The sequence below is a fragment of the Cygnus atratus genome, chromosome 2 (assembly GCF_013377495.2).
Source record: "Cygnus atratus isolate AKBS03 ecotype Queensland, Australia chromosome 2, CAtr_DNAZoo_HiC_assembly, whole genome shotgun sequence".
Classification (NCBI taxonomy): domain Eukaryota; kingdom Metazoa; phylum Chordata; class Aves; order Anseriformes; family Anatidae; genus Cygnus; species Cygnus atratus.
In genome coordinates, this window is record NC_066363.1 from 12886181 (window position 1) to 12910204 (window position 24024).

Here is a 24024-nt window from a genome sequence, read left to right on the forward strand (position 1 = left end):
GTCCTTAGAAAGCTCTTAATGATCTTCAACATCTCTCTGACAGGAAGCCATTTTCTAAATGGGAAGGGGTTTTTTTATTATTATTTATACAGTAAAAACTATTAAAAATATGAGCATAAATTTCCAAGAGAAAACTGACAGGCTGGGGCCAGGTACTCAGCAAAATTCTGCTGAATTAGGGGGAGTTAAACCAGTTTTCCCCAGCTGAGGATCTGACCTGACAGTGTTTTGTTTGGAATTACACACATTTGTCTGACAGGCAGACACATAGCTTAATTTAACAGCTTCTCATCCTTCTTCTCTCCTTTCTATATTTGTACTAAACATCAGTTAGTCTCTTTGAATATTCATATTGAGTTTACATGCCCTTACTTTTCACATTCAGCTTTCGAATAATTATGTTCTGAAAACTGCAACAAAGGCAGCAAAATCATTTGCAAATCTGAAGAGTCTTGTGTACTCTGTTACCTTGAGGCCGTAGTCCTTCAGTTCATCGTTTCTGACGCTTTTCCACTGGCAGAAGGTAAGTTTAAATAGCTTCATGTTGTGACTTGTTTTCTTTTTATGGAGCTTAATCAAGCTTCCTATAACTCATATGTTACCTAAGACTTTATTATTATTATTATTATTTATTTATTTATTTATTTATTTATTTATTTTTAATTTGAACATGTATTCTGAGTAACATCAACTAATGTATAGTAAAAAGTACCCAGTTCTGCCATGACAGATCTCAGGTAACCAATAAATATAGAGTTGAAGCTGCATTTTTGCAAATGATTTAGGCATTGCCACAGTATGGATTATCATGCCTAAGATTTAGATATGGGAATGAAATTCCCAGTGCCAAGTCACTAGTTCCCTGCAGTGAGCTTATGTTTTAATTGTGCCAACCTAAATGTATTTGGGAATTTCAGTGGGAAATCTCCCACAACGTTTGGCATCTGAAGAATTCCTTTGGATGTTGACCACTTAATCATGTCTAGCTCAACCAAAGCAGTTTCCTGAGAAAAGAGCTTATTTCTGTGCTGCAGGCCCTCTAGGTCTGTCAGTCTCAGAAGGATGCCAAAATGTTAAGTTCAGCAAAAATGTTGTAGATTTTGGGCAGAATCATAGAGAACAGCTAAAGCAAAATTGAAAGGAGCTAAATGTGCCCCAACTTAATAAGCTGTTGTCCAGACAGAGAAGCTGCAGATCCATGTACAGGTACAACTGACCAGGTTGGGAAATGAAGTATTGGAGGTATGGAAATACCTTTGGAGTGAAGGAGACCTCAGCACAACAGGTTAACTGCTTCTGGGTGTGTGCAGAAGAACTCATAAAAAGATAGTTCTGAGCAGCTGGATGAGATCTGAAAGACCTCGTAGAGCTGTATTAGGTGATCTCCAAAAACTCAATGAGTTTATGAAGTTTTCATCTCTGGCCTCTTATTCTTGACCACACCAAGTGCACTAATACCATTTTGGAGATGAGATTAAAAACAACTGACTGAGTCTGTAATAAAAACCCTTCTTTTGGAAGAGTCAGTGGCATGAATCTAGGGGAGCAATAGCAACACTCTGAAGGTGACTTTATTCCTGAAAGTGATATCTCGTTCAACTACATTTTACTCCAACAGAGTAAACACACAGAGAAATTTAAGTCCCAGAGCCCAGCTTATCAAAGGGAAATAAATTCATAAACTTTATTCTACCTGTCTGCAAAAGAGTGAATTACACTGAAGAGTTTCCTGAGGCCTGCTCTTAGAAATGGCATTGCATGATCTTGTTCCAAATTCTGATTCTAAATTTTTTTACACTCTTCTCTCCTGTCAGCCCCTGAGTATTTTGAGAAGGCCCAGTGTCCTAGTTAAACTCTGTTAGAAACCAGAAATTTAAACATTTCAATTTCTCGCTGTGACCGATGTTCTGCAAAACACAAATAATTCTTCGAAAAAATGTCAGCTAATTGAGAGGCTGAAAACCATGATGCCCTAAGAAACCATGGTTCTGGTACCAGTTCATATACAAACTCACTGTTTCTCCTCTGGCAGGAGCTATGGCTCTTTAGTGGATATTTTCCCACCAGGAGCACAGTACAGTTTAGATGCTCCACTGATAATTCAGCATCTGCTTTCTTGTGAGCCACTTTTGATATTATGCATAGATTTTATGGCCTGACCATGGACCTTCAAGAACTGGTCACCTAAGTGATCCTTTGAAAAAATTTGCATTTTGTTGACAATTATGCAGTGTGTTGAACAAGAAACTGAAGGGTGGAAGGACTAATTGCAACAAAATCCTACCCTCTGTGAGTAGAAGCAGCTCTGGGAGGGAAGACAGGCAGAACAGAGCAAAAATATTATTTCATATGCCAGTCACAGATTAATTGAGATGGAGAAGAAATACTTGCAAGCAGATAAGGCACTCGCTGTAGTTTGTGGATGCAGTGGGCACTTTTATGTTTACATTTGTGAAGCCCATCTCCATGTAGTTATAGATCACAATGCTTTGATTTTGCTGTTCAGAAACCCAAAGATAAAGTACCCAGGATAGAGAGATAGATCTGCAGATTGCAAACCTTCCAAAGACAGTATCTTTGTATGTAATTTGTCTAGATGACTGCTGCACAATGTAATAAGTAAAACATTCCACTGTGTAAGAATATGCAAGTCACTCTGTCTTAAAAAAAAAAAAAAAAGAAACTGATTTAGGGTCTGCTCCAAAGCCTGTGAAACCAGAGGGAGTCTTTTCATAGATTCCAATGGGATCCAACTTTAAAGATGATATGTTTCTTGATGGAGGCACTGAAAACTGCAGTAGCAGTGTGATCAATGTGTCCCATATATGCACAGAAGAATTTTGTCTGGTAATTATTATAATACAAAAGGCAGTATAAATGGATATTTTAGTGGGTATTGACTGGAAATTAATCTGATTTCAGGAGGATGCCAGACTCTAGAAACAGAAAAAATGAAAGAGAAATGGGTGAATACCAGGTTCAATACAGTAAGTTTGCTCAGCATCTCTTATAATGATCATCTAAATGGCTCAGAAACATAGACTATCAAACAGATAATCATGGAAGACAGAATATATATATATCATATATATGAGTCTGGAATATATATATATATATTAAAATGTCTACTAATTTAGTTTTGTCTATGCATGACTCAGCTATACGGCTGAGTCCTGACTGACTTCATGGCTATGTATAAGCCAAAATGAATGAGTACAACACGGATACTTGAACCTCCCTTTCTTGAGGCCTTTCACAATGAATATAGGAAAGTGTGTTGTAGAGCTCTATTCATCTTTCTTCAAAATCTGCTCTGCTGATCCCAGAGCATTGACAATTACAACAGTGCTAACTGGCACCTCTCAGATAAATAAGGAACTTTTCTTACAGCATAAACTCATTTGGCAAGGACTTTGGCCAGTATCTCAAAATGCTTTGAGAGTACAAGTCAAAAATACCTTTCACCTCCTCTCATATGGGCACACCTATGTATGAATGACTCCCCTTTGTCCTCTAATATCATTTACTGAATCATGATGAGTAACTGTGATACTATTTGATATGCTTGGTAACATTGCAAGACCAGAGAGATGACTTTGTAGAGAATAATCTACTGGAAAATGTGATTGAAGAACAGGTTATTATGAATCTTTTGTTTAAGTCACCCCTTTATGTAAGAAAGGTAATGACATATTTTTTTTTCTTTTTCTTTTTTTTTTCTTTTCTTTTCTTAAGGCAGGAATATAATACAGTATAATATCTTGATATAAATATCTTAAGGAATTCATAATCTGAGTGAAAAGAAAATGTAACTTCCAGCTGACAAAAGATCTTCAGTCACTGAATTATCAGCTTGAAACAACCTACTCTTTCAGCAAATCCTGAATAACATTTCTTTGTTTGACAAAGTACAAATGGAGTGAACCTTAGCTGCACTGCACAGTGTGCTGAAGTACAGTTCTGCAGCCTTTTTCACAGAAATGCTTTGGGATCAAATGTGTGTGACTGTGTCACGAGCTGTATATGAAGCATCGTGTGTAGCTAGCCTGGAGTGATGGCCTGGGACACACGCTGAGCATGGCAGCCTGGACTTGACAGCAGCAGGGCTGGGGAGCCCACCTCCCTGCTGCAAGCTGGGAATGATTCTGGGGCATTTTGCTGTCACACATTCTCAAAGTGAAGGAGGTTCCCCAGCATTCCCCATTAGTTATTCCTGACAATATGTGTGTGAAAGTTGGTTCATCTAATGCAGCTGAGATGTGCCAGACTCACTGAGTGTGGCTTTCATCAATATATATACATAGGCAGTAACTCAGCTTTACTGAACATAAATGTGCACTACCCACACAGTCTCCTTGGCAAACTACATGTTAAGATGTGAATGTGCCCAAAGTGTCTGACTGCAGGTGCCCCACAGCTTATTGTCCTGGCCTGCAGATTTTCATTTTTTCCTAAATGAATTTTCAGAGAGAGAGAGAGGGAGAAAGAAAGAGAGAGAGATTGAGAGTTAGTCCAAGGAAAGCAGTAAAATAAGCAATACGCCTGGTACTGCATTTGTGCTTTTTGGAATAAGGAGGTTACCAGGGTCTCTGAAGATCTCTCAGTCTAGCCACATATTTTAAAGAGCATTATAATGTGACTTTTGAAGCCCAAGCATGGTTGGAATCTGACTGCACCAAGTTTATAGCAGCAGATATTGTTTGAAAGGTCCAGGTAGACTAAAGATATATATTTGGTAAACCGCAAGTGAAAAAAGAAAGTGCATTGTACAATATAGCTGTAATCATAAAGCACAAGATGTACTGGGTTACTTTACGACCTTTTTCTTCTCTAGTGAAGAAAGCCGTAATAAGTCACTTCTGGCTGTGCCAGTCATGAATTATCGCTGTCTGCACAAAGGAAGATAAATATCGTAACACATCATAGAACATCTCTCCCTTTAAATACTGTAAATGGATAAAGATATAAAATCCAGGGAGATACAAGAGGAACCTGAAGTCATAAGTGAAAAACTAAGCCAAAGGATAAGAACCGAATTAAGCCGGAATGTATCACTTTGAAAGCAAACCTTTGATACGAAATTTCTGCTATTCAAACAATGGATGGGGAAAAGAGTAAGAGCACACTGTAGTTGTCCATGGCTAGCAATGAATTCTCCCATCAACCCTACAAAGCAGATTTTGTGATACACTTCAAGGTTTGCAGCCATCAGTGTAGTCTCCATGCCTAAGGAAGTCTCCATGCCTAAGGAATTTTCCCTGTCTTGGCTGTAGACATCACCACCCTCTTGCTGCTCAGCCCCACTCCCCAGCAGCAACTACCTGCAGCAGAAAAGGCAGAGGAGCTGCTTCTATGATTAATCCCCTAACACCTCTTCTGAGATGAACCAAGCTTGCTAAGAGCTATTTAAGCTGTTTAAGCAAAATATGACTTGTGTTTGCTGAAAGGCATTAGAAGGGTTCCCTTGAATAGCAGGGACAGCATGTTGGAAGAGTTAATAAATCATAGCAGAAACAATGACAAACATCATGGGGACAGTCCCCATCACAGCCAGCAAAGCTGCAGCAGGGAAGAAGATCTGGGCAGATACTTCCTTTCATTTTGCTCAGCAGAAACAATGCTAGTGCTAGTGTATATTGCAGAAACAGCACAGAAATTGCAGTGACCCTCAAAAAATCTAGAAATGAGAAACAACAAATATTTCTAATTTATATGAAAATTCTATCTGATTGTTCTCCTGAAGCAACAGTTAAGGAATAGTCTCATTCAGGGACAGAACCTTGAATGAACGTCTACATATATTTAGAAAAAATAAATAACAAAAGCACAAATAATTAATATGAACCTGACGACAAACTGACAAATCTGGATATTGTGTCAGATAAAGGACTGTCATATACAGGAAGAAAAACTAATATGATTAAGAGATTGAGTTTAAGATTCAAATAAGATTAAGAGATAGGAGAAGTGAGCTTCACAATGAAACAATGCTATGTTAGTAATAAAAGTCAATAATTATTTAATGTTTTCTAAATATGTTCAATTTATTTAGTACAACAATATTATTCAGAGCAATGTTTAATATGATGCATCTGATTTTTTTTTTTTTCAAGAAACTATTTTCATGGGTGGAGAGAAGTTTCAGGGAAGTCTTGAACACATGGATATACTTAACTGAACTTTTGTTTTGTTAATATTACTTATGATAGATTAATAACCTTAATTTTAAATAATGTTTGAGAGTTTTTGAAATTTTAGAGGCATAATAAAGCTGATCTCCTGAAACTCGAACTATAAGGTGAAAGTCAAGGTAATTTCTACAGCTTACTTTGAGCAGGGCTTTGGACAAGATGACTTCCAGAAATCTTTTTGTGTATCATTATATGATTTTACAGCATAAAATACTGAGCAATTGAATGTGGTAACCATTCATGGTAACCATTTCTGTTCGTGGCGGTGGTGGTTTTGTTTTGTTTTGTTTTTGCAAGGATCGTGTGAGGAAAACAGGAAAACCCTAAAATTTCAGTTTCTCAGATGGGTCTGCGTGAAGATGTTGATTTCTCCTTTTCATCATGTTGCAGCAAGACTTCATCCTTTGTACACGGACAGACCCATGCTCTTCCCTTAAGGAGAGCTCCTGACAACCCTGCAGCAAATGTCCTACCTTACAAAGCGTTGGCCTCTCTTTATCTAAGGCCTGGAAGAACTGCAAAGAATTGGAAAGATATTCCCTGAATTTGGTGGCCTAGGCAAGCTGATGCATGTCTGTAACATATGCCTCAAGGTATACCCTGAGAAATTTTCAGAGAAGTGGAGTTTGTTGGCTAATTTACTCAAATTATTTAAGCCTTTAAAAAGACAGAAATATGTACGAACTTTTCTTGTTTAATATTTTCCTTACCAATCATCTAAAGAACATTTTTTTTCTTTTATCTGTTTCTATTTTATAAATAATCATTGCCTTTTGACTCAATTTGTTCTATGATTGATATTAATTATATCCGTGAAATACTCTTAAAAAAATACATATATATATATATATATAAATAAAAAGAAGTCGTATCTCTCATCTTTCTTTCATTCCTACACAAAAAGGATCAAGGAAAATTTGGAGGTACCAATATGAATTCTCTGATCTTTAAAACCAGAGTAAGGTGCTTTATTATTATTATTATTATTATTATTACTATTATTATTTAAGTACTTTAGAATAGAATCTGTACTTTAAGTACTTTAGAATAGAAGCATAAAGAAAGATATATTAGTGTTATTTCCATTATGGAAATTCCCTGAGGCATGTTTCATTCTGTTTTGTCTTGAAATCACCACAGGTATGTTCTTAATTTTAATGGCTAGTTTACTTGGATTATAATGGAAACTGGCACCATGTAGCTAAATCTATTCAAGCAAATGATTTCATCATTATGGCTTAGAAAAAGATCTTCCTGATCTATTAAGAATACTTCACTGTTTGTAAGGACAATTTCAATGACCCAACTCAGGAATTATGTCACTTCTTTAGGAAAGTGATTAATTAGAATAAAAGGAACCTGCTGAGACAGTGGTCTCCCACAAATTATGAATCACTGTCTACATTTCCCTTTAGATCTAATTCTTCATGTTAAAGCTTAACTCAGCCAAAGGTAAACTTTAAACTTTAATATTTGTACTTTTACTATTTTTAATATCACATATTGCTATGTTTTTTCTTTCTTGGTCAGTTTTTTTTTACCTTTTAAAAGTGTGCACATTTACACTACATTGGCCATTTTCATTCATTTTTTCTCTTACTTTCCTAGGTAGCTCCATTACAAAGTTTTTTGTGAACCAAGCGGTGAAGCTGTAGGCCTTTGTATTTGGTTCTTTAAAAAGAGAGGACCACATGTCCTTGTCGTTATGGTCCTTTGCATTACTCCAGAATGGAAGAAAACACAAACAGTTTAAATGTATTTTTAAGGAAAGCATCTCTATAGAGAATCTGATCCATAGTGTCTATTGAAATTTTACAGACTGCTGTAATCCTACTTAAAATTATTCATTTTCTGACTCCTAAAAACAGAAATTTCAGGCAGTGTTTTGGTTGCTCTATTTTTCAGGCCTAAATTCCTAACCCTGTTAGGAATACCTAAATTCTTTAGGTGCCAGAAAATTTCTGGTAAGTACTTTATTTTATTAAACTGTATATACTCTAGGGAAACCGATATTTATCTCTCAGTTGGAGCCCTCATATGATCAGAATTAAGTATAGAGATACTTGATTCCTCAAAAATAATTCACAGAAATGCAAAAACTTAGATATTATTATGATTATGGTTAACTTTATTTAAGATCAAAGTAATTATGGTGCTATTCAGCTTTTGTGTCATAATCCAGCTGTCAGAACATTCACCCAGAATAAAAAAAAAAAAAAAAGTTTTAAAATATTTTAAAAGTTTTTTTATTCAGCTTTGATTGGATTTGGCATATCATTTAGCATATCATTTGGCAAATGTCCTAACCACAAACCATGAGGTATTCTGATTAAAATACCTTTACACCAGAATCTAAGGTCTTGTGCAAATAGAAGTGCAAGAGTTCTTGCTCCATCAGAAAAGGGGAAAGAGGAAATGTTACTTTAAGTTGTTTGCTGGGACACTCATCTGAAATTATGGTCTTTGATGGAATATTTATGCATTTTATATTATATGGTCTTCAGGAAGAAAAAAAGCTGTCCTAGAGATAGGTAGCAAAGGTGTACATGGCTTTGAAACTGGGAGCTCTAGGTGAGGATCGGGCTCTCCCTTGCCCACAGTCCTTTTGGGCACACTGCTCTTGTACATCTACTAGAAGAGTGGCCCAGCTTTTATCCGAGGTTTGGAGATGTTTTTCTTTTGGTATATAAAACCATTCAGACATTGTGGAAAAGCAGCTAGCAGAAAGATAAGTGTTAATAGAGACAATTAGCATTTCCTATAGTTTCTCTTTAGGGTAGATAAAGATGGCTACTATTTTAATCAATGGAAGGAGGAAGAATTTAAATCAAGAAAACCAGATTGCCTCCTTCAGATCTTCAGAAGCACTTCTGCTTCCCTTGGCTTAGCACTGCATGCAGGGATGCCCTGCTACATTGCTGTTGTCCTGAGAATTGTGCATTTTAAACTGTGTTGTAGACTGTGAGTTGGACTCGATGATCCCTGTATGTCCCTTTCAACTTGGGATATTCTACTACTATTCTCAAAGACCTCTAAGTTAAAAGTGTTACTTGCTTATTTTTTTTAAAACTGCAGAATAAAGCATCTAACACCAATACAGTTCAGGATGATATTTATTTCATTCAAAGATTTTAGTTGTACTGAATATTAAGTAGAATACAATCAAAACAGAAAAATAACACTTTAATGATACTCATTACAAACTTACAGCAATATTTTACGTACAAATTGTACTGCTTTCAAAAATATTGATCAAAACAATGTGTACAAAGTCTCCATGAACATTCACAATATTTTTTTTTCTGTCTCTCACTACAGCTAAGACTCCATGAGTGTGACTGAATGTTTTTGTACATCTCTTTATGACTAAATATACATAGACACATACTTCCTCTTTTGCTCCCTGTGGAAAACCAGGTAGGATGTTCACATCACTGTATACTTGGTAAGATCAGAGTCCAGCTGTGTACTGCAGCCTGCTGTGGTTCTGATGAGGTTAGTGGATCCAGTGGACAAAGCCTGTTCATGCACAGCAAGAATTTATGAAAACTAAAGTGTTTACAACAATAATGGTCCAGTCAACCTAAACAGTTTAATGAGTACAGAGGATATTGAAGGTTAAATCCATTTTAATATTGTATTTTGGTAGAAATATGCTATTGATGACATAGTTTTTCATAATCTCAGAAGGATATTTCACTAGCTGATCAATTTATTCTTTTCACTTCAAATTGTCACTAGAGGTGACCCAGGGGCTAAAGAAACCAAGATTAATTTGGCAGTTTGCTTTCAGACAAGAAAAAATCATGATGTCCAAAAGATTTGCCAAGGATAACCTTTATTTTTAGAACATAGTGAGCATAAGAAACCCTAAGTTACTCTTGAAATAATACATTCTGCAGCTTAAAAAAAAAAAAAAAAAAAAAAAAAAGGAAGGAAGGAAGGAAGGTGGTAAAGAAAGAAAAGGGAAAAGAAAATGAAATATCAAATATTTGTGTTAAAGTCCTATAAGATATTTATTGACTTGAACTTTGTGTTTTATTACTGAAAATAGATGGAGAGGAGCCTGTTCTTTGACTAGATTCTGAAAATGAACAATTTCATGAAGAAAAAAACTTCTAGTTTTACTATTCAACAGAGCTCTAAAGAGCTTTTTTTCTTCTTCTTCTTTTCTTTTTTTTTTTTTTTTCAGTGATGCAGGTGATGGGTGATGGTATTAATCTCCAGAAATAAATATTTTGTCTGAGGAAAAGTGCATATAGTACAAGACCAAAAAGGTTGCTTAACATGTGGCCTCTCACAGATCAGTTATCCACTTTGTTTCCAGATCATAATCAAGCCCATTCTATATTTCCTGCAGTTGTTATCCCCTGGGTAATTGGGTATTATTTTTAGAAGTTTCTTCTGTGTTTCTGTGTCTTGCTTATCATTATATCTGTCTTTTCGTGTGTGTGTGTGTGTGCGTGTGTGTGTGAATAAAATAAGATCGCATCTTATCCATGAAGAGTCCAAACCTAAAGTCCAAACTTAAGAAAACTAGAAGTCCAAACTAAGCCAAGTATAAGCTTCAAGAATGCAGTAAATCCACTAGAAAAGTAAAATTTTGGAGAATGACAATATTCCTGTGTCGTAGAATAAAATGTGTGACAGATCTGGGTTTTACAAGACTGACTGCACAAATGAAAAGAAGACACACAACAGTATTTCCTGTTGGCTTATACAGGTAGTGTTGAACATGGCTAGATTTGGATTGGATTGGCAAATCAAAATATGGGACTACTCCTGATTAAAAAAAAAAAAAATCCATTAAGAATGACTTTAGTTCATATCTGTGTGATAAACCTTGAGTATATCATGCCTACCGACTTCAGCAAACCTTTTCTATTCTTCTCCTGGAAAACAGAAGTTAGAATAAGGAAGGTAGGGTCACAATGGTGGTCACGTAGCTTGCACAACCTGTACTCTCCTCCTTGACTGATGTACTGAGAGGTCTACTTTTGTCTTCATTCCTCTTTAACAGTTAGAGAGTGAAATTTTACTTTCTAAAACAGTACAAAGAAGAAACATTCTGCTCCACACAATAAGTTGTGCAGCTTCCCTCACAGTGACATATGAACACACTTGTCAAATAGACTAAGGAATAAAGAATACCCAAACACCTGGCTGTGAGTTTACTCTTTTTTCTTGGAAACAATTTCCCATTGGTTATTTAAGCCACGATAATTTTTGGGACATTAAAAATTGCAGGAAAACGAAATATCAGCTGCTTCTCTATTTATTAATATTCCTACTAAATTTATGTTATTTTTTTGTGCTTGTTCCTGGATAAATCCACAGATATTATTTGTTCTTTTAGATAAGTAGCAATAAAATAGTGCAGTTGATCAGCATTGTCATTACCTTGCAGCTACAGGCAGAGGTTGGCTGCTGGCCATATTTTAATATATTAATAATAATACTTAGCACTGTTCATCTCAAAAGCAATTTACACACATTAACTAATTAGGCCTCAGAACATTTACATGATAGGTGAATAACATTCTTCCCACTTTAAAGAGGGGTAAGTGGAGACACAGAGAAGATAAAATCACACTTTCAATAAAAGTCTCTAATTCTGAATGTCCATCTTATGACATACTCCATTTTCTGAATTGTTAAGCATTTAAGCTCCAGCTGAACTCAAAAGAGGCAGCCAGTGGTTTTCGTCTGTGTATATCAAGATAAAGGTACATTTTGGTTTTTGTTTGCAAAAGGAATCATTCAGTAAGTGCTTTGAGAAGTGTTAGTTATCATGCAGATTCACCGTAACCCGTTGCAATATTCTGCTTACTGATCTAGGTACCAAAATACTGCTTCTTTCCCTTTATTTTTGAATGTATTTGAGATGTAGGTGCCAGAACTTAGGACAAAATCTGGAATGAACCAGCCATAAATAAGGGAGTATATAAATTCCCAACCATACAGCCATACTTCTTTAGAAAAGAGGATAAAAACACTGGTAACTTTGTAAAGAGGAACTAACCTGATATATATATATATATATTTTTTCCCCCAAGAACTCATGACCCATCCTTTATTTATTTATTTATTTTTATTTTTATTTTTTATTTCCCTTCAGGGAGACTAATATGGATTCCTGAGGTAGAACGTGAGGTCTTAGCCTTATGGCAATAAAAAATAAATGAAAATACAACAAAGTCCATATTGCATACCCTGAGGTTTTCCAATCTCAGGGGAAGACTTGGCAGAGAGGATATTAGAAAGGGAAAAAAAGCACCAATATTTTTTTGCATTCCTTTGTACAGGTCTTGAACCCCAAAACAACATTAAAAAAAAAAAAAAAAAACATACCCAAGGACTGGATGAAGAAGAGAATGGCTGATTCTTTGGGAGTGACGCAGAGATGTTCATTCTTGTCTGTGGAGTTCAGACACCAAGGAGACTGGCACTTAGACTTAGGTAGGCTCTTAGAAGTTGGCCCTGATCTGCACTTTGGGTCTCCTGTCACAATTCCCTGCCTGACATAAATTGATTTTGAGACTATTATGCTTTCTGCTTGCTCTTTTAAAAGTGTTTACATTTTTGTTCTCTGTTTTGCATTCAGCAAAAATGTCCTTCTGTCATAGGGGATGCTTTGGCATTTTTGATAGATGGACATTCATGATGCCAGCATGCTACTTACACACCTCAAATAAAACTCCCATAAACAGAGTTCTACATGGAGAACTGCCAGCCTCCAAGGGAGATAAATAAAAATGGGGAGATAAGAGCTCACCTGGTGCTGTTCCACCATTGTCAATGTGCTGCGCCAAGAATTGGCTGCCAGCACATCCCACCACATAGAAAGCAGCTTTTATTTTTGTTTGCTTTTAATGAATCTTGTGGCAGTCTTAATCTGTGCTTAATTACACATTCCCTGCCCTTCCATTAACTGACAGACAGATAACACAAATGTTTTGACCCTTCGGCCTTTATCAAGGTAAACACAATAATGTCCTGAGGTTCAGGGTGGGAAACTAGAAGGCTGGTGTCAGTCTGCTATTGTAAATAATTTAAAAAGAAAAAGAAAAAGAGAAGATTATTTAATTAACCAAGATCTAAGTCTTCTTCATTCGCGTTTAAAGGAAGCATTACTCATTGTAATGGGATGTGCTGGCAGAAATCCTTTGGAGTGCTATAGAGACAACATAAATACACCTTGAGAACACTTGTTCTATTGAAGCTCACTGGCAGTTTGCAGCCTTTGAAGAATATCTTTTGAATTCTCAGCAAAAGAAGCCATTTGTTGCAACTCCTGCCTTGGTTTAAAGAACTGCTGACACCTCCTGGAAAACATTAAAAGCCATCTTATTAAAGTATTCCAACAAATATCCCTTTTTTTGTTATGCTGGGCCTGTATCTTGTATCATTCTTCAATTAAATTATTAAAGGCTGACAAAGCACGAACAATTCTAAAGCAGAAAAAATAGCCTGCTGAGGGGTTGTTTGTTTACTTGTTTTTGTTAGTTTTAGGATTTATTTTTTTATGCTGTCTCCAGGGTATATCGTGTGATTTGTACAAAATCCTACAGTGCAGGTGCCCTTCAAAGGAATCCACAGGAGGAGATGGTGCAAGACTATTGGCAGGGTGAGTGGGATTTTATTGATTTGCTGAGGCCATACAAGAAGCTCGTGCCATCACTCCAGAAGTCCTTCTTGGTTTCTGGAATTTACTGTGCATCTGGAGAGATGGCAAGAAAAAAAGGGGAGAAATCTGCCCTGTGTTTGTCAGGGCTATATCATCCTTAAAGGTACACAATATTTACTCCTGTCCCTTTAGTTTCCAGCTGTGCTGGTGGTACCACCTCTGACAGCCTGCTTGTTTTTCTGATTGCCAGTCATGGAGGAAGCAGATTTCTGGATGAAATAAGAACCAGCACCACATATTCACCCCAGGGTCTTATAAATCAGCAGAAATAAAAAACAACAAAAGACACTGAATTTGTCTAATTTTTATTTTATTTTTTATTTTTCAGGTTTTAATCAATTTGTCCAGCCTGTGTGCAAGGCCAGTGTTTGAGGAGAGCCTACAGGTTCAGAACGGATGCTCTAGGCCTGGGATGGTCAGCACTACAAATGAGATGCGTTTTCTGGATTAGGGATGTCCAGTCAGTGGGGTCAGTCCTTGGCCTTGCTTCAGATGAGAAGATGTTGCTCTTCTGGGTTGGATTCAAGAAAGGAATTCCACCCAGAGACTTTGAGCCAAGATTTCAAAAAGGAAACTCCAGAATTTAATTTTAGTTATAAAGAGCAGAATTGCTGGTTGGTCTTTGTTGTTTTATTTTGTTATGGTTTTAGATGTGATTTTCCTGTCCCCCCAGCCCCAGGATATTCCTAGGAACTGAAGCGGACATTTCACTGACCATTATACATATGTTTGTGAAAAAGATATATATATGCACAACTTTTAAACTTAAATGCAGAAAGCTGATACTGTGAAACATTAGGAGTCACTAACAGTACTGAATATAATCTTAAATGTTTCACTCCCACTTCCCATTTCCATCTGCTCTCTTCCTGAACACTAACACAAAGAAGGATTAAAAGACCAGTCTTTATTTACCACCACTGTTTTTGAAAGTGTTAGTTCCTCTCAGTCTCAGGTGCTAAACTTCCAGGTGAAAAAAATTCCAGGAGTTTAGGCCTTATTTCTGCTGGGCACTTCCTTTAGTGGTGAAACCTCACATGTGCATGCAAGCCCTTTGTATGCAGCTGACACCCATGCTTGTGTACTTGTCTAAACTTGAAGAATCATAGAATCATTAGGGTTGGAAAAGACCTCCAAGATCATCTGGTCCAACCATCCCTCTACCATCAATATCACCTGCTAAACTATGTCCCTAAGTACCACATCCAACCTTTCCTTAAACACCCCCAGGGACACACGGGAGGACCAAAAGCTAATGCTAGACAATGAAGGTTGCAACCCTGCAGTGGAGCAGTGGCAAGAGGAGCAAGGAAAAAACTCCTAAAAGAAATATGCATATAATTGAAGAGGAAATCCCTTTCCTCTTAATACTATCAACATAATCCAAAAGAACACAGTAAAATATAAGACTTCAATGGTTTACTTGGGTTATTCAGCACAATGCCGTACAGTTATGGTCATACGCTTAGTGTCCAGTGTTAGCAAAATGTTTACTCTACAACACTATATACCATTCGCTATGAAGTACTTCTTGACAATATGTGAAAATTCTAAGCTATTATGTAAAAAAATCAAAAACTTACAATAAAATAAAATAAATCCTACTTTTTGCACTGGGAAGAGAGGAGGAAAGCTCACAGGTAGCCCTGGCAGCAGAGCACTGGTTTGATGAAAATGCTCAGAGGAATAAGATCCATAAGATCCTAAAACATGGTTACCAATATGATTTGAGGAAGTTATCTTCTGATGGCAGATGAATGAGACAGTATACAGACCATCACAAGGTAGCTCAAAATTCATAGGAGAGTTAGCACTGCCTATTCAACCTGCCACCTCGCACACTGCTTACTTCTCCAGGACTACGTGGCAGAACCCCCTGATGTACTCATTAATGAAATAGAAAAACACTTGCAACAAATTCAGTGAACAGACGACAACCATGACCTCCATCAGGCCACTAAGGGAACACCAATAAAATGGGTACCACAAAGCTCTGTCATAGGTTTTAATTTCTGTGTCCCTGCAGTTTAAAATAATCCAGTTCCTTAACTCCACCAGAAGTCTTCAAAGAAGCCTTGCAAGAAGCAGAAGGCTTCAAACTGTGAGACTCATATGTACTCCACAGCAAGGATACAAAGAGCAATAAAGAATGGATTTCCACCTCATCTCTAGAAGATGCTGCGAGTAGGACAGAGCAGGAGATGGAAGCAGGACAAGCAGGCAAATAACAGAGGAACGCTAATGATGTTATCAATGGCAAAGGGCAGTGTGATAATAACAAGGTCGTCGAAGTAAGTTACAGAGTATGGATCTACCTCCTGAATGTTGCTGCACCACAGACTGTGCAGGACATTTCTGAGCCAGTGTCACTGAGAGCCCAAAACAACTCCCTTGCTCCTGCCCTTGCCCCTCTCTGAAAGCTGAGTTTTTGGTGCCAGCCAACACAGGGTCCCACAGTCTGAATCCTGCCATGAGTTTTGTTGTTGTTGTTATAAGAAGTGCCTCTGCTATCAGAGTATCATGTACAAGTTTGACCTATATAACAGACCAAGTAGGTCACTGAGTGCACATTGGACCATGACAAATTGATTTTGAACTATCACTTATCTGGCTCTGTTGCTGTCAAGGAGGATACATCAGTGTGATTAATAAATTATTTACCAAATAGATAAAAGCATGCTTCCCCCACCAGAGATTCTGGAGGGTTTATTGTTTTAAGCTGCTGCACTAATTGGGCCATATATTTACTTGCAGTTCCAAGAGAGATGAACGTTAGAGGAACAATGCTCTTTACTGCACACAGTGGTGACACAGCAGAGGCATCCCATGAACGCCTACAACAAATGATGTTCAGTTTAGTGTTTTCCTGGCACAGCTCCCAGCAATCCGTCCTCGCACTGGTCTCCATCCAGGGCTGCCTCCAGCCTGGCACAGGGGGGAGAATTGGCTTCACGGAGGCACTGAAACATTTTACCTCAAACATCACCAAGATGTGAGAGACAGCTTTAAGACTCCATTCCATAGCCTTCTTCTCTTTATCTTAGCAAAGATCCTAGACTACTTCCCTTGGGATCTAAACCATCACATTGGAGAAAGTACAGTAACAGGCACGGCAAAGAAAGAGATGTTGGAGCCTTTTCCCCCAGCTTAGAAGGAATTGCTCCATCCCCCTCTCAAAACTCAAAAAAAAAAAAAAAAAAAAAAAAAAAAAAAGGAAAGGAAAGGAAAGGAAAGGAAAGGAAAGGAAAGGAAAGGAAAGGAAAGGAAAGGAAAGGAAAGGAAAGGAAAGGAAAGGAAAGGAAAGGAAAGGAAATGTTGAAATAAAGTAAATAAAATATATGCCACTTTGCAGACTGTCCAGCCTGTCAGGAGGAAAGAGAATAAAGGAATCCCTTCCACTCCCAAGGTATGTATCATCTGGATGTAGGGTGCCAGTTAGTAAAACTAACTTCTGCGAGGTTATTTGTACCCTAGGGTAGAAGAACAGATATCCAAAGAGGTTTAAAGCATCTAGTCGTTTTTGTTGTTGTTTGTTTGTTTGTTTTTTCAAGGAGGAGGAGCAGGAGGAAGGCAAAATGTATACAACACAGAAAAAAAAAAAACATACGGGAACTATTTTTCTAATTGTAGAAAGGAGATAGAAGTAGAATGTTTGCCCTTGCCAGAAACTATTTGCAGCATCCAAGCATTCAGCTTTTTCTTTCTGCACTGCCTTGAAAACCCCTACAAAGGAATTCTGGCTGTGTCAGACTCTCACAGGAGAGAGAGTCTGCCTGGATTTGGGTTTATTGAAGAAAAGAGCTTGGGAACCAGTCCCCAATAAAGATGTATAATATTCTGGCACTTGAATCTATTTATTAGCCTCTTTCCTGTGGGGTATTCAGTAATCCTGATCACTAGAGAAAAAGACCATATTATAATGATTCTTAATTTGATACAGATGCAACAGATTGATTCATTATTTCCATGTGCTGCTGTCAGTATTTCACAGTGTTTGCAGTTCCATTAAGCGAGTATGCTAAATTCCTGCATGTGTTGTCTCTGTCATCTAAGACAGTCCGTCTGCCCCCAGCATCGTTTTTTGCCCAAGTACTTGTATTTCTGATTCCTTTTGTAAGCCTTATCTGTGATATTCCTCTTTGCTGGTATTGTTTTATATGGGAGGACATTTGTTCACCTTCAGACACTGAGTTTGTCCTCAGTGAAAAAAAACTTTTAAGGAAGGGAAACTGCGAGGTAGTCTAAAATATATTTTAATCACTGCAACTAATTATGAAGAGTGGTAAATCAGTAAGGGTCAGAGCTGTAACACCTTACTCCAAACGACAAAGAGTAGTGCAGCTGAATGTAATGGGACTACTCCTGTGAGTAGCTGCTCATTACTTTCACTACAAGATTCATAGTCTCTTTAAGAAACTATCTGAAAGACCATTAATAAAAGAATAATTAACTAGAAAACTGAAGCCATTATTTCAAGAATTTCTGCAAACAATGGAAAAACTTCATTTATAGTAAAGTCAATGTATCAGAGCAGTGAAAATCTGGGTAGCTCTGTGTTGCTGATTGATACTAACAGATGTAATCTCATTTTGGGGGCAGGCAGGGTAGGAGGAAAAAGAGATTTGTTTATGGACACATGCACTAAATTGATAGCTAAATTAGAGGAGAAAAAAAGCATTAGGACAATAAATGAACTTTTATAGGTTTTAAGTGCTTTGAATCTGAGGAATTTTGAAAGGGATCTGATTTTCTCATTGCTTTTGTGAAATAACTACCTGAGATTTTTCCAACAAAATAACTGAAACATTTCTCAGAAATTTAATCAAACTGTTGTTAAACCTATGGTAGGTGACCATCAAAAGCCGATCTGACACATCAGCTCATCCGAGAGGCTTTTTCAAAGATGAAGGTTTCCAGGGATGCTATCTCCAAGGCAAACCACTCAAGTGAAGTCCCTGGACAAGCAATGCTGGGCCTCCCAAACTGCTTGGCTCCACACAGCTCTATGGCATGGAGCTTGATGTCTCATGGCTGTGGCTTATCAGCTCCTGGACAATGCTGTTTGAACAATGCAATTGTTCTGTGTGGGCCTGAAGTCCTTCCTCTGCTGTGCAAGTGGAGCTGTCACCTCACCCCCAGCAGAGCTAGATCACCTGTGTCTGCACGCGCGAATGTAGACCTGCCTGTCATTTCTGTCTTTCAGTCTGTGCTAACTCTTTACAGCAGTGGTCAGTGGTTACCAAAATATATAAATATATATATATATATATGAAAAGGCCTCCTTTACACATGCCAGTTCTCTGACTCTTCCCTAGGAGCTCATAGACATGCGGCTGGAGACACCACCTGATAGCTGAGGCATTCCTAACATTAGAGCATCCTACCTGTTTACGGAAACAAAAGGAGGGGATTTGATCAATTCAGTAGGTTCTGTGCAAGCTGTCAGGAAGACAAGCTGAACAAGGTTGGGAGGCCATCTATTCAAGATGTATTTAAAATTCACCACCTCTTCCAAAAATAATAATAATAATAAAAAATCAACAGAAGTTGTCCTTGATTCCCTGACTAAACATCCTCAAGGCTCTGCATTTTATACGGTCATTTTAAATAGTGGAACAGATCAGAAAATTATGTATGAAGACCCAGTCACTGTTTGGCTTCTCCCATTCACTTGTTTTTCTCAGCAGCATTATTCTGCCTTCTAGATTTTAGCAGAACATTTCTTTCTGGAAAAGTGGGAAAGTAGTTCTTCATCCACAGAAAGAGAAATCCAAGGTGTGTGATTCCCTCAGCTCCAAGTCTTTGCCAATAACATGTGTAGAGATCTGGAATATGCATTGCTGCCATCAACCACTGTCACTTCCGCATGCCATGACCCAGACTCGTGTTAACACATTTAAAATAATGAGATTGCATAATAGATGTGATCTTGCAACCTCACTGGTTAACAAAACACCTGAGACACCTGAGCTGGAGCCCTGAACCTGTCTGATATGCCATAGTGTATTAGTACCCCTGGAGGCTGCATAAAATGCATCTGATATTCTCCCCAAATCTCTTCACAATGCTATATTCAGACATACAGGGCAGAAGGAAAACATGCAACGGTAAATTCATTTTTTATTCTTTTTTTATTTTTTTTATTTTTTTATTCTTTTATTATTCTCTCTCTCTCCTTTTTTTTTTTTTTTTTTTTTTTTTTTTTTTTTTTTACATAACAATCCAAGTTAAAAAACATAAGACAACTGGCATTTGTAACATTTGTACCTCTAAAAATATACAGAAAAACTTAAACTAGGAAAAGACAACTGTAAAATAAATAAATAAAAATAATAGAAATAAGACACTTATACTTGATTTTAAATCCTGTCCCTTAAAAATTTCAAGCATCTTGTTTGTTGTACTGCATTGGGCTTTTGTTTCTTGAAGGCTTGATCTATAATTAAGAATTTTTGTGATAGATGATGTTACTGTATTCAGCTTCCATGAATCCCAGTGCTGTTTTCCCTCAAGCTGTTGCATCAAGACAAAGGCATGGGAAAAGTGAATGACATTAACAAAAAAAAAAAAAAGATAAGAAAAAGTGAAAAAGTGCCATTAGATTGCTTTTGTTATTTATTACGTTTGACTAAGAAGTTTACCTTTTTCTTTTTTTTTTTTTTAATCCTTTTTTTTTTTTTTTTTGTCTTTCATTAAAACGCAATGTCCTCTAGTTGATAGCACTTGGGCATCATTCCCAAGTCTGCCTGACAACATCAATGGTTAGCTGTTGAGCTGCAGTGACCCCGTAAGCAAGCTGTCCTCTGGTATTCTGGCTGCACCTACTATTACTCAAGCAGTGGGAGCCAAACAAATACGACATTTGGATCTTTTCTACTTGTTCTGCAAAGCGCCACACCACGCGTGGTGTACAGATGTGCTGTATAAGGAATTGACAATTCCCTGCGATTACACAGTGGGGCATGAGCACTGGCAGCAGAGCTGAGAACTTAACTCTGGGCTGACAAATGCAGAGACATATTGATCCTTGGCAGTCTGTCTCATCAGCAAAGTAGTAATGGTCTGCATATTAACACAATAGCCTATGATGTTAGGAAAGACAAGAAAGGACGCTGGAGCTTAGTGCCTGGAGGATAAGCATGCTGTGCTAGTTCCACGAGTAATGCAGAAGGTTAACCAGCCACCGCTGCTTGGCTCAGAAGCCAGCCTCACCAAAGTTTATTTAAGTAGAAGGATTAAAAATGACTGCTTTTGCTAAAATCCTTGTGCCAAGGTGGACATTGCTGGGACAAGGAAGTCTGTTGAGAACCAGCAAGAATTCACAAATTAAGCAGAATGGAAATGAGACCAATGGATGCTGGACAAAATTGTTGGTTTAAAAGTACTGATTACAAAATTATTACTGCTTAACAAATAAGCAATAATGTCCATCTGGCAGAAAGGAGGCACTCAGCTTTCACTTGGTTCCTGGACACTCAGATGACATACAATAATTCTCTGCCTTCTAAGTACAGGCTGGAGGTATCATTGTAATAACCAGTCCAGTGGCAGAGAAGCTATGCAGTGACACTGAGGAATGATGCTGCAGTGTTTGGTGATTTTGGGGGATTAACACTGCATAATGAGTGGCTCCTCCACTCATCCTCTTGGTAACATCTCCAGCCCCTGTGCAGAACTTGTGTAAGTCTGTAAACTGTCTAAGAATCAGACTGCATAATCAAACCTTTGGAGAAGTTCAATTACTTAATCAGTATGCAGATCTGCCTATTATAAGGAAAAAAAAAAAAAGGTAAAAACACTCAATGGAACATTGTGATATCCTACAAAATTTTAGTTTTCTATAAAAAACAAACAAACAAACAAACAAAAAACCACCACGGAGCGAGCTTGAAACAAAAAGGCATTGTACAATAATGTGGGTTTTGACAGGTTATTGGTAGAAAAATGTGAATACTGAAGTACTCCTTTAGCAGTACTACTACAAGCTATTAATGTTATTTTAAAAGAGAAGCACCATAATACTGTTATTAAATTATGAATTTTGCTACATATATGCTATATCCCACACATTAGAATGTTATTAAGATAAAAACCGTGGTTAATGATCAAATAACACTACATAATTAATTTACTTCTTGATTATCATTATCTTTTTTTAATATTACTTGGTGGGGACTGTTAATACTTTCCATTACAATCTCAAGGTGCCCATTCTTTATATTAAAATTTCTCATGAAACAGAAATTCTGTTTCCCAGGAAACCCTGGCATCTTTTCTATATATTTTTGACTTTTTTTCTATTTGTTTTTATTTAAGATTTGCCTAGAGTTTTGTAGAGAGGTCCTCTGGAGTCCAGGGTAAAGAGTTCTAAGAGGCTGTTTTCAGGGTGTCTGAAAGTATGGTTTACATTAGTCAGACAGGTATTTATTGTTTTACTGGAAAAAATAAAATAGGATACTGAAAAAGCTCACAAACCTTTTTGTAGCTCACAGGTATCCTGGCTGAAGGTTAGGGCTTTTAGTCATCATACTCTCATGAATACAATCCATCAGACTCAACAGCCAAGTCCACCTGGGTTCTAAATTGACTGCTAAATACTTTGTGAGGACAATCTGCACTGGGCGATGAAGACAAAAGATGATGAATACAATGATTTCATAATAATTTTATCATCATAGTGCATCACTGATATTCTTGCACATGTACATGCCAGGCATAATGAAAAGAAACTAAACATATTTTAAAAGGGAAAAAAAAAAAAAAAAAAGACTATATTTAGGCCTACTGAATATCATTTAACCTCATTGTACTCCTTACAATCTGTGCTCTCCTCTGGACTGGCAAAACTCAAGGGCTGCACTTTGTCCATCACCAGGAAGGAAAAAACTCTTAAACCAGGCAGGGAGGTAGGAGGGGGAGCAGCTTGATGCTGAGCCACTTCTGCAGCTTGCCGGCCTCCACAGAACAAGCACAGGATTATGTCCATGGTCAGCAAGGTTAGTGTAGGGTTCCTTTCAGGGTAGGAAAGATATTGCTGTGTACAGGAATCTGTATCACTCTGCCCACATAAGATCTAGGAATGTCTTCCTTGACCCAAAGCCTCTGGGGACTTAACTCAGTCCACTTTGAATAGATTTTGTTTGCACAGCCTGATGAGAAATGTCCTCTAGCTCCTACCGACTGGTCTGGTACATTGATTTTGAAGGCAACATCTCAATATAACTGAGATCAAAATCTGCCCTGTGGGGTAAAGCAGATTCACAAATTGCATTTCTGTTATGGGTTTTAATCATAGTCTTGACATTTTGTCTATGCATTCTTGTGTCAGAATGAAATATTTTCACTTCTTTTTTTATTTTTTTTAATAGAAGAAAGGAACATTGCAGTCAGTTGGATCAATTGCCACAACATAGTCAATAGTATTGATTCTATTACATTCAGTAAGGTAATATCCAGTACTGAAAATATCAATGTTCAACACCTATTAGATAATTAGGCATATTGATAATAACAATAATAATGAATAATTTAATGTTCAATCATATTATCAATGAAGTTAGTTAGCTGCATGTTCTTAGATGAAATCAAGGCTCAGACAACATCCCATTTCACAGCTTTAACAAAAGACACTTTGGTGTAATCATAAAATATACACTCCTGTAAATTGCTTGATAGAAGTTTGAAAAACAATGAAAACCCAGTTGAAATTTAAAATTCTTTTACTATCTATTTTTTAAATTTATTATTATTTTTATTTATCCATTAAGTTTTATGATAACCAAATTATTTTCCAGCACACAGGAAAATTTTACAAGTAAATGGCCATTTTCTTCTTTTCCAGATATGTAAGGAGTAAATAACCTTTCTATATTTGTTTCTGTTTCTTGACAATGAATGGCCTTTGCTGTTTTGTATGACATTGTTCTTTTAAGTTATTGCATGCATATACACATGCACATCAAATACATAGATATTGAAATTATATGCACATGCACATGTATACACACAGGAATTCTATCATAAAATTTTGTGTTGAGATGCCCACCAGCTAGAACACATTAAAGCATAAAGCATTCAGGTGACAACCTTACACCAGGTTACAGACTTGATTCAAACTAAATGGTATGTTTCCCTCTAATTCCTCAT

The 24024-nt window shown here is 37.1% G+C and overlaps 1 long non-coding RNA gene across 1 annotated transcript; it reads left to right on the plus strand.

The window, feature by feature from the left end:
* The first annotated feature begins 262 nt into the window (after positions 1-262).
* Positions 263-6771, plus strand: LOC118256923 (uncharacterized). Its single transcript, XR_004781391.1, has 3 exons — positions 263-523; positions 2923-2987; positions 6582-6771. It is a non-coding gene; the product is annotated as an uncharacterized LOC118256923 (long non-coding RNA).
* Positions 6772-24024: the final 17253 nt, after the last annotated feature.